The following is a 16,073-nucleotide window of genomic DNA, read 5'->3' as shown; positions in this document are numbered from 1 at the left end:
GGATCTGCAGTTTAGAGAACAGACGTTAAGTGGGGGTGCTGTAGGTTTTCATACTGGTGCAAAGCCTGGAGATAGGCCATGTGGGAATCAAGCTGGGGCGGGTGTCAGGTGCCACTCCAGGGGACCAGGGGCAGCGAGGCGCTCTCACCTCCGCCAGCCTGAGTCTCCACCCGGAGCTGGAGCTGAGCAGCACACTGGGTTCCTTGCCGTCCCGGGAAAGCAGATCCTGACGTGTGCAGAGGCTGGGACGTTTGCAGGGGTGTTGGGGACATGGCAACGGGACAGAGGGGCCAAGTGCACGGGGCTCACGGCCCGGGCGGTGACTACGTTAGCACCGAGCACACACAGATGACAGACAAATGACTTGGAACGACTCCAGTCTGGGAAAAGCCGCAGACCCGCAAGGATGCTGAGGAGGAAGAGGTTAGCAGGACGTATAGCTAATCGCAGTCGCCGTGCAGAGAAGGCGGAATAGAGCGGGCAATGTTTATTGCTGTATTAATCCCAGGGCTCGGTGACGTGCGAACCCAGCGGGGGCCCTGGCGCCTCTGTAGCTGCATCTGTCCGCGGTAGCGGGGTGAGCTGCCTGTCTGTGCAAGTCGAGAAGGGGCCCCGCGCACCGCAAAGGGACCAACAATGCCAGAAAGAAGGAGGAACTGGCCAGGACAGAAGGACTGAACTTGACAGTGCTCACAGCTAAGATGCAATGAGGAAGGCAGCCCAAAGGCGGGCGGTGGACTGCGCCCACTGTGACCCAGGGGAGAGAGCAGACATGGCCGCCTGTGCCCAAGGATGGATGAGCCATGGTCCCAAAGAGGGGCGCTGGCCTGCAGACCGTCTCACCCCATGGGGACGGTGGTTGTCGATGACCCTGACAATGATGAGACGCTGGTCACTGGGCGACCGTGACCCACCCCGGGGGGCTCACTGTCCAGGCCATGCTGGCTGGTTGTAGGTCAATGGGTCCGCAATGTGGATGAACCAACCGCCCGATGCTTCTCTGGGGGAGGGCACAGCTCCCACCGGGATGGAGAGGTCCCGGCTTGCCAGGAACCTGGACCGGTCGGAGGGAGCACACTTTCTCTTCCATTTCTTGCAGCCCCCACGGAGAGGAATCAGGACGGCAGGAGGACAACAGACTGTCACCCCGGCTTCCGTGTGAGCGAACTGTACGGTTTTTCTTTCTCATTGACCTACACTTTATAGATGGGACAATTCACCCTTTTCAGCACAATTCTGCACATTTTGACAAAAGCGTGCGATCGTGGACCCGCCACCCCATCTCCCCGACCCCTGGCCCCCAAACGTTAAGCCCTGGTGATAATTTACGTGGTGTCTTGGCTCAGGCTGTTCTAACAAAGCACCGCAGACCCGGCGGCTTAATCCACAGACATTGATGCCTCCCGGTTCTGGAGGCTGGAAGGCCGAGAGCAGGGTGCAGGCAGGGCTGGTTTCGGGGGGGGGCTTCGTGGCTCGAGAGTCGTCACGCGGCAGTGACAAAGAGAGACAGCACCTGCACTCCTCCTCCTCTCGTGAGGCCACAGCCCTGCTGGGTCAGGGTCCCACCCTTGTGACCTCATTTAGGCCTTAAGACTCCATCTCCAAATACAGTCACATTGGGGGTTGGGGCGTCAGCAGAGGAATCTGGGGGAGGTACAAACAGATGTGGATTTTACCCACTTCTAAAGGCATTTGGAGCAATTTAAGCAAATCGGATATATTTAGCTTGTGGTTTTAATTAAACATTTAAAAGCATTTGATTCAAGTTTATAATCAATATCTAAATATCTGGGAAATTTTATTGGTTAATTTTCTCAGTCGGGATTCCTTAATTGTGCAGGTGTTAAATATTTAGGGAAATATGCCTGATAGATTCATAAGATTAGAGAACTGACTATCAGACGACGCACAAAGAGGAGCGAGGTGCCTCTCCACGCGGCCAAGCCGCTTGGAGATTAAAGATCTCACGACACAGCGGACAATGGGTTTGCCCAAGACACCTCGTCGGGGGGCGGTGGGGCGAGCACATGTTGCAAGTCTGAATATTTTTGTGAGCCCGTCTATGAAGCTGGACAAATCGTGCATCATTACTCTCGAAAGAGAAAATGTGTGGATCAGGCACGAGTCTATGAAACGGTCCGTCTCTGCTTTAATTAATTTGGTCACGGAGCGCGTGACACACGCTGGAGAATATGTCATCGGCCTGCACTCCAGGGCACGACGATGCAGCGAGCCCATGGACCCACCCCGTCCCTTCCCAACGTCGTTACATTGAGCCGGCACCTTTCTGACTCCGCCTCTGCGCCCGGTCCACACTAGAGCTACCCGCCAGCCCGAGTTGTGGGTTCGTTAATCCTTTCGCTTTGTTCACAGCTGTCACACACACACATGAAACCCTAAACAACCCATGTTTGACTTTGGCCTGCTTTTGAGCTTATCCTGTGTCATCTACACAGCGTCCCTTTTCCCACTCAACTTTTCTCAGGGTTATCCGTGCATCGTAGTCATTCATTCATTTTCACCACTGTGCGAAATTCCATTGCACGAATATTCCAAAAATGTATCTAACGTTCGCCCATCAGATGGACCTCTGGACCGGCTCCAGCTTTTGCTACTCAAAGCGACGTGCTGTGAGCGTGCCAGCGCGTGTCTCCCCGGGCCCATAAACAAACGTTTCTTTAGGATTTAATGAGGAGTAGAAATGCTGGGTCATCGCATCTGCAAACGCTCAGCTTTACAAGACGAAGCCTAATTATTTTCTAAAGCGCCTGCATCGATTTGCACGTCCACCGGCTCCGCGCCCCACAGCGGCTGCCTGGCACCGGCGGACACGCCCAGCGCGGCCGGGCCGGCGGGACGACGCAGGGACTCAGAGGGCTCCCCACGCATTTCCTTGAAGGCCGAGGAGCCGCGCGTCTTGCCGTGTTTATTCGCCACCGTGCTCTCTGTTGGGCGACATGCTTATTTCTGTCTGTTGTCCATTTTCCTCTGGATTATGGGTCTTTTTCTTGCTTTTTTGCAGTTCTGGCTGCGCCCCGACACCGATCCTCTGCCGGTTCATGTGGGGAGACACCTCCTCCCACTACGCAATCTGCTTTTTTTTCCCCTCTTTATGTTTTTTTTAATATACATAAACTTCTCGACGTTAATGTCGTTCAATTTATCAAACTCCCCTTCCACGCGTGGCACTTTCCGCGTCTTGTTTAAGCAAACCTTCCCAACCCAGCGAGGTCAGAACCACAGTTGCCCACACTTGTCTCCCGCAAGGGGTTTTTATTTATGGGGTGAGACAGAAATCCAATTTCATTTTTTCCACACGAATAACTAATTGTCTGGGCGGCATTTGTTAAAGAGCCGGTGCTCTCCCGTGCGGGCTCCACCGCCCGCACGGTCATAAATCAGGTTTCCACGAGTGAGTACGTCTGCTTCGGGCTTCCGTTCCCGTCCTTGGTCACCAAGTCCACCCCAGCATCTGCGCCGCGCCATCTTAATTACAGAACCACACGCTCAGCGAGGACAGCGGCTGGAAGGGGACGTGAGGGCTCCTGGCTCCTTGCAACGACGGGTCTGCTGTTTGGCTCAAAAGAATCCTCCTGAGGTCCCACCGCCATAGATCGTAGGGCGGTCAGCGGTGGGGCCTTCCTCCAGGGTAAGGAATCCAGTCTATCCTCATTTTCCTAAGAGTTTTTATATGCAAATTTTATTGAAGCATAACGAGGATGAGCAAAGATGCACAGACCATAAGACACAGATCGATGCATTTTCCAGTTTCTCAGCACCCAACCCCAAACGTCACCAAAACCATCACGTGCCCCCGGCCGCTCGCGACCCCCACGGACGGTGACCTCTCCCGCCTGGAGAAGGTCAGCCCATCTGGGGACTTGACACGAACGACATCAGACAGGGTGGTTCTTCCGTATCCGACTTCTTCCCCTCAACCGTGAGTTTGCGACACATCAACCACGTTGCTAGGAGTCATTGTTTTTCCCCAGCTTTTTATTACGAAGAACATTTAGCAAAGATGGGAGAATTTTACAGTAAACACATTTGCCCGTCGCCTCGATCCTGCCATTAACATTGTGCTATATTTAGTTTCTCACATGTCTATCCATCTATCATTCCATCAACCCAACTGAAGTCTTAATTTCAGAGTAAATTACCGACGTGCATGCCCTTCTCGCCAGACCCTTCAGCATCTGTAAGATTGACTCAAGTTCACTAGACGTTTACGGTTTCTTCCTTTGGAAGCAAAATTTACAAATCAAATGCAAAAATCTGAAAGGACAAACGCACGCACTTGTGTCACCCAAACCCCCACCCACATACAGAACGCTGCGATCGCTCCAGAACGTTCCCTCCTTCCGCTTGGGAGCCCATCCTCACCTCTTCCCCCAAGGGTCAATGGCTCTTCTGGTTTCCCCAGCTTTATCGAGATGCGATTGACACACGACACTGTGTGAGCTTCACGGTACAATGTGCTCATTTCACGCACACGCGTGCTGTGAGACGATTGCCGCACTGGGATAGTTAGCACGTCCTCCACCTCGCAGGGTTACCGTTTTGTCGTCATTATGATGGCGAGGACATTTAAGACACGGGGCGATCTTTTCACCCATCGTCATTACTGTGCGGAATTCCCCAGGATGAGCAGGTCGTGGTCCATCCTTCTTCTGTCGAGGGACATTTGGGCGGATTCCAACGTTGGGCTTTCAGAATAAGACCTGTGGACACGTGTTCGTGCACGTCTGTGGGGCCCTCGCCCCGGGGTGGCACATACACTCGGCTTTCCCAGACGCTGCCAGACACCGTCCGGGAGGCTGAGCTGACTCCAGTCCCAGGGACGGAGAGGGTTCCGGTCACTGTGTCCCCACCACCCTTGCTGCCGTTTCACGTCGGGCGCCATCCTGGGCGCGCTGTCTCATCACTGTTCTAGTTGGTGCTTCCCTGGCGAGCGATGGGGCTGCCGCCTCTCCCGATGGGAGTCGGCCGTTTGGACGTCCTCGCCTGTCCGCCAGGAGGGGGTTTCTCCCTGACGGTCCCCCGGAGAACCCGGTGAACCACTGGAGGTGAAACTCAGCGTGTGGGCCCCTCCGACCCGGCCCCAGTCTTGGACTCACAGCCTCATCCGCCCCGAGCCTCGGCCTGGCCTCGGTGACGGTTCCGGGTCTGATGCCCAGTGCCGTGCGGGGAGAGGTCCTCTCTGCCCAGGACTGTGCTCGGCTGAGCTTGACGCTCGGAAGCCGCCTGTCCCTCCGATTCGGGGACAGCCTTTGCCCTTTAACCCCGCTCTCTGATGGATCGAGGAAAAGTCGTTGGTTTCCAGTTCGTCCGGCTTTTTGCTGGCTGTCAGCCGGGAGCGACGATTCCAGGCTCTTTCCAGGCGGGGCTGGACGTCGAAGTCGTGTTTTTGCCCATTTTTAAATTGGGTTGTTTTCCTTTCTCTTACTGATTTGCAGGAATTCTTTATACACCCCGGATGTGAGCTCTTCATCAGACACATGCGTCACAAGCCCCTTTTCCCTGATTGAGGCCTTGCTTGTTTGTTTTCTTAACGTCTCCTGATGACAAAAGTTTCTAATTTCAACTAAGCCCAATTTCTCACTTTCTAATGCTTAACGCCTTTTCATATTAAGACATCTTTGTCTAGCCCAAGGTCCTGAGGATTTTCTTCTATAGTTTTATTCTAGAAGCTTTCTAGTTTAGCTTTCCTGTTTAGACAAAGGCTCCATCTCAGATTAATCTCATGTAGGGTGTGAGGTCCAGGTGCATTTCTTCTCCTTGTGAATATCCAATTATTCTAGAACCATCCATGGCCTGTGTCGCACGTAAATCAGGGGCTCAGATACACGTGGTAGTCTATCTCTAGCCTCTACATTCTGTCCCGTTGACCACTCTCTTAATTACTGTAGCTTTATATTATCTTGAAATAAGGCATCTAGTGAATATCGCCAAATTCATTATTCATTCTAATAGTTCGTAGATCCTTTCGGATTTGCCACACTGACAGTCACGTCCGCGGACAAAGCTACTTTCCTTCCTCAAATCCCGTTTTTACCATTTTTTTCTTTTCCTCGCCTGGTCGCATCGTGGGCACCACGTCACGTAGAAGTGGCCGTTGTGGGTCTTCTCGCCTTGGTGACAGACGGAGGGGGCAAGCGTTCGACACGGCGCCACGATGGGACGTGGTCTATAAGTCGCTCGGATCCCCTGATTTGATCCGAAGTCCTGTTCTGTTCGTCATTTTCAGGGCGTTCTCACCAATAGCTGCGGCGTCTCGGCGTGCGTTTTTTCTGCCTCTGTTGAGGTAATCAGATGGTTCTTTCCTTTACTCTGTGGATGTGCTGAATTACACTGATTTTTAAATGCTGACCCAAGCTCTCACGCCCGGGATTAACACCACTCGCTCGTGAGAGACCATCCTTTTCAGACACTGCTGGGTTCCGTTTGCTAGCTTTTTTGTTTAGGGGATTGTAGGGTCTGTGTTAATGAGGGTTTCATGTTCTGAAATCGTCTTTTCTTATAACGTCTTTGTCTGGTTTTGGTATCGGAGGGACGACGGCCTCACGGAACGAGGGCAGAGCGACTCCCCCTTCAGCTTCTGAGAACACCGTGTGGACTCCGTGTTCCCTCGTCCTTGGAGATTTGGTAGAATTGGCTGGGGAAGCCGGCTGGGCCTGGCGTTTTATTTTGGCACTGTTTTCAGGTGTGCATTTCATTTCTTTAATCGACAGAGGACTAGCCGGTTTATTTTTTTCTGCAGATGAGTCTGTGTCTTTCAGAGAATACGGTCTCTGTTGTAGGATTTACGAGCAAGAGCTGGCTGTGACATCGCCTTAGGAGTGGTGGGTTCAAGGCCACCTGTAGGGCTGTAATGATGCTCCTTTTTCATTTATGATATTGGTGTCTCATTGTGTCTCCCCCCTACCCCCGCTTCTTCTTTTTCCTCCAAAGATTTATTAATTTTATTGACCCCTTCAAAGAACCAGGTTTTGGCTTCATTCATTTTTCTGTTGTTTGCCTCTTTTCAATTTCACTCATTTCTGTTCTTTTTTCTACCGTTCTTCCCGCTGCCTGCTTCTGGGTTAATTTGCTCTTGTTCTCCGAGTTTTGAGCTGGGTCCAATCGGATCCAGAAACCACACGGTCATTTAAGCAGGGGAGGTTGCATAGAAAGAGGGTAAGGAATTATCCGGCTAGGACAGGAGAGAGAGGGCAGCCTGGGCCTCAGCAGGACGAGGACAGACTGGAAGGTGTGGGCCTCCGCTGCAAGGGGAGGCCGGCCGGGCTTCCTGAGCCAGAGCTGGGCCACGGCCGCCGGGAAGGCAGGCGAGCCCTGTGCAGTGCCGGTGGGCTGAAGCCGGACGGCACGCGGAGGCACCGGGGGGGAAGGAGGCCTGGAACACGAGGTGTCTGCACTAGGAGGGCTCAGGGCAGCCATGGATGATGGGCCTGCCGGGGAGTCTGGGGAGCAGGCTCTGCTGGATCTGGCAGCTGGAGAGGCTGCCGTGAGCAGGCTGGTACCCTCCTGTGTGCATCCATCTCCACTCTGACCGTCCACGGGCTCTGCCTCCACTGCCCTGCCTGCATTGTGGTCTAGAAACACAAAGGACAGCAAGCTGAGGAATACAGAGCTCGCTCCAGGAGGTAAAAAATAAGAAAAGATGGAGAAAATATGAACCCTGTAATTAATAGGGCTTCCTTGAGAGACAAATTTGTTCCTATTATTATTATATATATATATATATATATTTTTTTTTTTGGTGAGGAAGACTGGCCCTGAGCTAACACCTGTGCCCATCTTCCTCCACTTTGTATGTGGGACACCATCACAGCATGGCTGGTGAGCAGTGTATACGTCTACACCCGGGATATGAACCTGCAAACCCTGGGCTGCCCACTCAAACTTAACCACTATCCCTCTGAGCCAGTCCCCCAGTTATTTTTCGTTCAAGCAAGTCAGTCCTCTGTAACGTTTAGAAAGATTGACAATATACTGAAACACAATGAAAAAATATCATTATTTATGGTCTGGATTATATTCTCAAACTGCAATGCAATATACCTTGTAATAAGCATTTTTATAATTAAATTAGTCTTTAAAAATATTCTCCTAAATAAGTCTTGAGTCAAAGGGGGAATTAAAAGCTGCACTTAAACTCTACAACAGTGACGAGAATGTTAGATATGTAAAGGGATGAGATTCAGCTAAGACTGTGCAAAGGAAAAATGGATAGGATGAAATGTTTCCATTATTTAACACGAAATAATAAAAGGCAAGAACTTAGAAAAACATCAAAGCACACCGAAAAAGAAAACAGGAAGAAGGGCTAAATGAAAAACAGAATTCATGCTGAAAAACAGATGATCAGTGAAATGTGTAAGCTCTGAAGCTGAATCTTTGAAATCAAGATCAACACCCTGACGGCAAGCGGAATACGTGCTTTAATCCGCCATCCAGATGATTTCAGTGTGTGAGGTTGGCAAGTCACTCTGATAGCGTCTTTGCAGGCAGGTGCATTTGCTTAATTGAGAACCGCTGGTCTGGTGACCCCCGGCCCCCCATCCCACTCACTGTGTCCTTGACGTTGAGACGTTGAAAAGGGCAGCCCCTCCAGGTGCGGTCCACGCACCAGCAGCATTGTTTTCCCCTAGAAACTCGTTAGAAATGCAAATTCTTGGGCCCCACTCCAGATGGTCTGAATCAGAAAGTCGGGCGGCGGGGGAGGGGGGCAAGAATCTGGTTTAACAAGCGTTCTGGGAGATTCTGATGTGAGTTAAAATTGAGAAGCAGGGGGACCAAAGACCCTGAGATCCCTCCCTCCAAAGCAAGGAGGCAGGAAGACCTGGGAGTGGGCGGGGGGATGCCGGGCATCTGCTGACGAATCAGGAGGGGCTGACAGTGCAAATGCCCCGGGGCTCCGTGTGGCTCTGACACACTGCCGCTGTCCCCAGAGCGACCGGGCCGGGGACATGGGGGGACTGATCAGAGACCCCAGCCTGATGCCAGGACTCAGGAAGGACACACCCGTCATGAAAGGATGAGGTGGAAACATCCCAAGCCTCAGCCAGCGAGGACACTGCCTCCACCCTAGTCCTGGGGAAACTTTCTTTCTTTCAATCTCTGGGAATTTGGGGCCCCGGCCAGCACTGGTGTGGGTTTGGAACCAGAATTTTATACTCTTTGCACGATCCCCAAGTTGCAAGGTAGGAATTGTAACCTGAAGAGGATCTGTGCTTCCCTGGGTACGTCCCAGGCCTTCCGCGGTCAAGGTCAAACACAGCCATTTGTATATCAAAGACATATATGTGATAATACGGGTTTTTAAATCACAACGTAGAAGAAAGCAAAACATGCAAAAAAAAAAAAAAAAAAACCCAAACAACAAACAGGACTTGGCTCATAGAAACTGTGGACGTTGGATTTCACAAAGCCAGAGACAGACTGCCGTGGTCAATGTGCTTACAGACACAAAATAGGGAAGGAAAACCTAAGTAAGAGAGTGTAGCAACGGACCGGGAAAGGAGGAAAACAGAACCAAGATGATCATGGAAAGTCGTTAAATGGTTGGAAAGATTAAACAGAAGGCAAACACAGCTGAACAGAGAATTAGAACACGAGTGACCTAGAAACAGGCCTGAAGGGATCCACAGATCGCAGTGCAATGGAGGGGCAGCTGAAGAAAGGATTGGAGCCTGGACATGGACCCGGAGAATTACGAGGACGCGGCAGAGAGAGAAAGAGGTGAAAAGACGGCTTGTAAGACACGGACCACGGAGTGAGGGCATCCAACACACGTGCAGCTGGCGCTGCAGAACGAAATCCTGGGAGGACAGGAGCACGGCGCTGGGGGAAGGCAGGAGGGCTGGGAATTTCCCAGAACCCAGGCGAGACACCGGGCCCCACAATACGGAAGCCCAGACAAATCCAAAGCAGGAAATCCATTCACAGATGGATCACGGCGAGACGGCAGAAATCCCAGACAGATGAGGAAAGACAGTAACCCGTCTAGAGAACCTTCTAGAAACAGATACGGAAACATCTAAACGCACAGATGCACAAATATATCGAAACAAACCGTAATGGTCACGTCTACTTTGCAGGGTTAAAAAAACCGGAAAGACCTGACACTTTGGTCAACGACAGCTCCCTGTTGGAGACGGTACAAATGCTGATTCCGTTTATATTTTGTTAAATCAGGTATGCATTTTCAAGAACAACCACTGAAAGAATGCATGTTTAATGGGCAAACCAGTACAGTTTAAAAAAAAAAAAAAAAGGATAAGAAGGAACAAACCCTTTTCAACGATTCAAAGAAGGGAAAGGAAGAAGAAACTACAGACAAGTGTGCAAAGAGAAGGCGTGACATGAAATAAGTGGAAAAGATTAATCACAACACGACAGTCAGGCGATCCTCCGATTAGACGTCGCTGGACTAGACAGACACGCGCGAGCTAGTCACACGCTGTTTAAGAGACACACCTAAGACTTCAGTACAAAGACGGGTTGAAGGGAAGGAAACGAAGACTCTCATCGACGTGCAGGAAGCATCACCAGGGGTAGAGCGAGTCCGTCAGACAGATTCAGTTTAGCACAAGTATAAAATAACTCTGAACTTGTATGCACCTATTGGCATAACTTCAAATTTTATAAAGAAAGCAAGTTACTGAACCACAGGAAACAACAGGGAGATCCACCCGCACCGGGGGCCTTTGCCGCAGCTCTCAGTAAGAGACAGGAGGAGGCAGAGAAACGTCGGGAAGGACCTAGAAGATTTGAACAACGAAAGTCACAAAGCTGATCTCCGAGATTTATGGCCTCTGCACGCAGCGATGGGAGGCTGTGCTTTCGAGCGCACAGAGAGCATTGTAAAATTGACCAAGTGTTTGCCACAAGTCACGTCTCCATGGACGGAAGAATTGGCAGCATGGAGAACATTCTCTGATCACAGCTCAAGAAGATTGGAAATCAATAACAATAGAGAAACCCTAAAACCTAAAAATCTTAGTCTGGAAATTTAAAAACATGCTTCTAGTTACTCATGGGTAAAAAGCTTCATAATGGAAATTACAAAATGCAATCATGAAAACACCAAAAAATTATAATGACCGTAATGCTATGTGGCACTTAGATAGTGATTTATAATCTTAAACGCATATGTGAGAAGCAAAGGAAAAACAAAAAATTAGTGAGTTAACCATCTAACTTAAAAACTTAGAAAAAGAACAACAAAATAAATCCAAACAGGGGAAAAACAATAAAGATAAAACCAGAAATTAATGAACCAACACATAAAGATACAAGGGGGAGAAATGAGGAAGAAAAAGTCGGTTTTGTGAAAAGACTGGGGTAGCTGACAAACCTCTAGCAAGACTGATCAATTTAAAAAAAGATGGAAAACACAAATTGAACGGCTAGGATTGAAATAGAGACGTTACCGCAGACGACAGTAGACATTCAAAAGTTAATGAGAATACTATGAACATCTTTTTGCCAATAAATTTGAAAGCGTAGACGAAATAGACAACTTTCCAGGAAAATACAAATCACCAAGACAGATTCAAAAGCTACGACCTGAATTGTGCTATAATAACCACAAAAAATCTAATCAGTATTTTGAAATTTTCCCGTAATGTAAAAAGCAGCCTCAGCCTCTCTCCTGGGCGAGTTCTGGCAAAGCTTTCAAGGTGCAGGTGTTTCCAATCTTTTTCTGAGTCTCCAGAAAAGAGGCCGGAAGCTAGTTCTACGATGATTAGCAAATCTTTGCCCAATTAGAGAAGGACGGTAAGAAAAAGGGAAATTCATGGGAACCTCTGACAAACACACATGCGAAATCCTAAGAGAAAAATTTTAGCAAAGCGTCTAGTAGCGTTAAAAAATATATACCACGTTATCCCCAAATTTGGTTTATCCTGGATTGAAAGGGCGCTTTAACATTAGAAGGTGTGTTTCTGTATTATGAACAAAGGAGAAGAACCTTTGGCCATCGCACAGGTGAAGGAAATGTGTTTAAAAGAAAAAGTAACATCCGTCCGTGATAAAAAGGCCTAGAAAAGGGAAACAGAAAATTTCCTCAACCCCAAACCTCGGCGACACCATACGGTGGCGAATCGTTGGAAACACACACAGGATTTCCCTGAAACTTGACAAACTGATTCTAGAATTTGTATGAAAGAGCAAAGGGGCAAGAATAGCCACAACAGTCTCGAAGAAGAATTGGGTGGGGTTCTTATGTCGTAGATCCCTAGTCAGTGCTGGGACGGAGTTGGGTGTCGTTCCAGATCCCGGGAACAGGATGGACAGTGAGCTGAGCAATGGACTCCTGCCCGTGTAGACCTGACACGTCCCGGAGGTCGTTCTAGGAATCTGCCGGGGAAATGGCCCGTTCAGTGAACAGTGCGCAGACAACTGGTTATCCCCGTGGGGTGGGGGCATCCTCACCTCGCACCGTAAACAGAAATCAAGGCGTGGAAAGCACAACTCCACGGACCCCAGAGACAGCACACGAAGAAGCGAATTCATATGTCCAACCTTCATGGCAGCGGGAACGCCTGCCGTCCAGCGACAAGAGGAGGTGCAGAGAGAGCTGGCACACGTGGGGAAGACATTTGCAACAACAGAACCAACGAGGCATTCGCATCCACGGTGAAGAATTTCTAAAACCCAGAAGAAACAAAAGGCAACCCAATGGAGAAGTGGGCCAAAGCTGTGAATAGGCTTCCAGAGAAAAGGAAACATGGCTGGCCAGGGATGCTCCGTTTCACCGGCCGTCAGGCCCTCCACAGGGGCTGTGCTGTACCCGCTAGATTGACACAAGTGACAGACCAACGCTACCCAGCGTTCCCGAGGCTGCGGGTCAGCAGAAGCTCGTGCCCTGACTGGAGCATAACTTGTCTGGCTGTTCCGAAAATTAACTTCAAATCCTCTAGCCACGTGGACGCCGTGACAGTCTTTGGCTGTTCCACCTTGAAAGGAACGGAAGGATAGAATTTCTCTGCGGAGAAACGGAAATTAGAAAAGAGAACCAAACAGAAACTTTATAATCAAAAAAATGCAGTATCTGAAATAAAAAATTCATGGGATGGGCTCGAGAACAGAGGGGGATGAAAGGGGAGGAGTCAGGACGCCGGAATGTGGATCATCAGAGACGGTCTACACAGAGGAACAGAGGGAATAAAAGATGGGGGAAAATGACAGTCTCACGAGCCCCCGGGCCGTGTCCGAAGGTCTGACGTCCCTGTGCTTCGAGTCCCAAAAGGAGGAGAGAAATTGGCGCATAAAATAATGTTTGAAGAAATCACGGCCCAAACTCCCCAAATTTGGTGAAAAACGTAAGCTGACCAAGCTTTGATCTATTCCCCCATCCTATACGAAAACCAAATCAAATGGATCATAGACCCAAATGTCAAACCTAAAAGCATAAAACTTTTAGGAGAAAACCAGAGAAAATCTTTGTGACCTCAGAATCAGGCAGAGTTCTTTGCTGTGGCAGGAAACCCACGATCCACACAGGAAAGTGTTGGTGAGTTGGACTAAATCAAAATTAAACACTTTTGCTCCATGAAAGAAACTGTTAAGAGAAGGGACCGATAACTCACAGATGGGAGAAAACATTTGCAAATCAACGAACCCAAGGTCCAGCAAGCCTGGGCTCCGAGGGGTGTTTTCCAGGAGCTGGAACCGTATCCTGATTTGGGGGGTGGCTCCACGACTCTCTGGGTTTGCCAGATTCTTAGAACCGTACGCCAGAAAAACGGGATTTCACTGTCTGTAAACTAAAACATCGATTTAAAAAAGAAAAAACGCGTTCGAAAATGCATCCTGTGCCTGCGTTTCAACAATAACCATTAGAATCGTCCATTTGAAATCATGACAGCTCGGAATTAGAAACGCGTAAGGTCTTGGGGAAAATGATACAACTTGAGAGGAAATATTCATGAGCGCGGCTTCTGTTGCTCTTGTTGGAATGAACAGAACGCCAACCCGAGGCAGTGAAAGCCAGAGCCGTCGAGCCGGCGGGCACACGCTAGCCCCAAGGGACCCAGGGCGCGTGGTTCTGCTGCCCTCGCCTCCGGGTGGCATCCCTGGCCGGCCGGCAGGAGGAGGTGGGCACCACGGCCCCGGGGTGGACAGACCCCGCTCTCCCGGGGCCTCAGGGAAGCCGGCTGGTCCTTCTGGGGACAGTGGCCCATCCGTGTGCCAATCACTGTGGCTGGAAGCCGTGGCCGCCAGGTGCAGCCGCGGGGCGGGGAAGGGGGCGGTGTGAGCCACAGGGCGTTTAAAATCGATAACCAAGCTGATTAAGGTCCATTTGGTTTTCTTATCACTGAGCAGCACCACTGACAAGGACTCGTCCCCAGAAGAAGTTTTCTCGCTGGTCTAAGTTCTAAGTAACTGCTGCCATCACTGCTGAATTTTAATTATGTGTGTGCGTGTGTGTGTGTGTGTTATGGGTTGAATTGTGTTCCCCCAAGAGATGCTGAAGTCCTGACTCCCAGGGCCTCTGAACGTGACCTGATTTAGAAATAGGGTCTTTGCAGACGTAACGAAGTTAAGGCAAGGTCCTTGGGGTGGGTCCCCAATCCAGGGTGACTGGTGTCCTTATGAGAGGGGGACATGTGGACACAGACCCGTTGGGGAAGGCAGTGGGAAGACGGAGGCAGAGAGCAATGGGGATGATGCATCCACAGGCCCACGAACGTGGAGGGTCCCCGGCCGATAACCAGCACCTGCGAGAGCCTGAGGAGAGGCCCCCTCAGTCCCGGGAGGACCCAGCCCCATCCACACCTCCTTCTTGACTTCTGCCTCCAGGACTGGGGGCCAGTAGATGTCTGTCGTCTAAGTCCCGTCGGGGGGTCCATTGTCACGGCGGCCCAGCAAACTCATACTGTCCGCCAGCTTCCGACGAGCACGCTTTCATTACTTGCGCTGTGATAAACGTCGTCTGCCACCTGAAGTCAATTCGGAGGACGAACTCCGGGCTACACCCTTGGAGCCCACACACCCCAGGGCGGCCGCACACCAGTGAGTTCATAAAGGTCTGCACAATCCGGGCTCGCACATCGTGCCTCCGCCTTGTGGTATTGGGGTCGCCAGGAGACTCACCGTAAGGGACGGTGGCCCCCCGTATGAATCTGCTTTGGCTGCTGTAACAAATATCCACAAACTTAGCGGCTCAAAATCGCACACAATTGGTACAGGTCGTGTCAGAAATCCAAACGGGGTCCCTCTGGGCTGGACTCCCAGAGCGTCACAGAGCGTGAATCGCGGCGCGCAGTATTTTGGTTTGGTAAGTGTGAATTTTATTTCTTAAGTGAAATATTTTACGGGATTTGACTAATTTTCGAAAATCGAAATGTATTCTTTAATTCTGATTTTTCGCTTTGAAATTGAGGACTGAGTCAAAAATAAAGGAGTTGCCCGAATTGTACCTTTCTTCAAGACATTTCGGTTTCATAGAAACCAATTATTATTTTTTTACAGGTATGATTCTATCTATGAAGTTCAACGCCCCCCTAGATTTCACAGCTGCCTTTCCTTTCTTGCCTTTTTTATTAGTCACTTCTTTTCAGGACTATAGAGGAGGCAGGTGATAGAAACGACCGTTTCGGGTGTCGTATATGCTGCGTGCACCCCTGCCAGGGGGATGGAATGTTCCAGCAGGCCCGGCCTCGGTCATGAGCCCCCTTGAAACACAAGGAGAGTTGCACACAGCAAGGTAACAGGAGACCAGAAGGCAAACGTCCCCTGTCCCCTTGTCACTCAGTTCAGCCTCAGAGAGCCCCGTCTGGTAACGATGCACGGGGTCTGCTCTGGGCCACTTGGTGGAGCCTCGAAGGATCAAGTCGCTCCCGGGCAGCTGTGATGCACGTCATCGCTGCTGAGGCCGTGCACCTGGCAGAGCCGCGAGCTGGGCCACGGGTCTTGACTTGACTTTGCTGTTCTCAGCGAGGAGGCCCGGCCGGCCGCGCGACGTTTAAGGTCAGCCCTTCGTAACAGCCCACTCCCAACTACCGCCCGGGCGTAGAAGGGAATCCAGGCTCCACCACTGAGGACGAGCTGTGTGATCTTGGGCA

Source organism: Equus caballus, chromosome 13, assembly GCF_041296265.1.
Source record: "Equus caballus isolate H_3958 breed thoroughbred chromosome 13, TB-T2T, whole genome shotgun sequence".
NCBI classification, from domain to species: domain Eukaryota; kingdom Metazoa; phylum Chordata; class Mammalia; order Perissodactyla; family Equidae; genus Equus; species Equus caballus.
Note: the sequence above shows the minus strand (reverse complement) of the source record.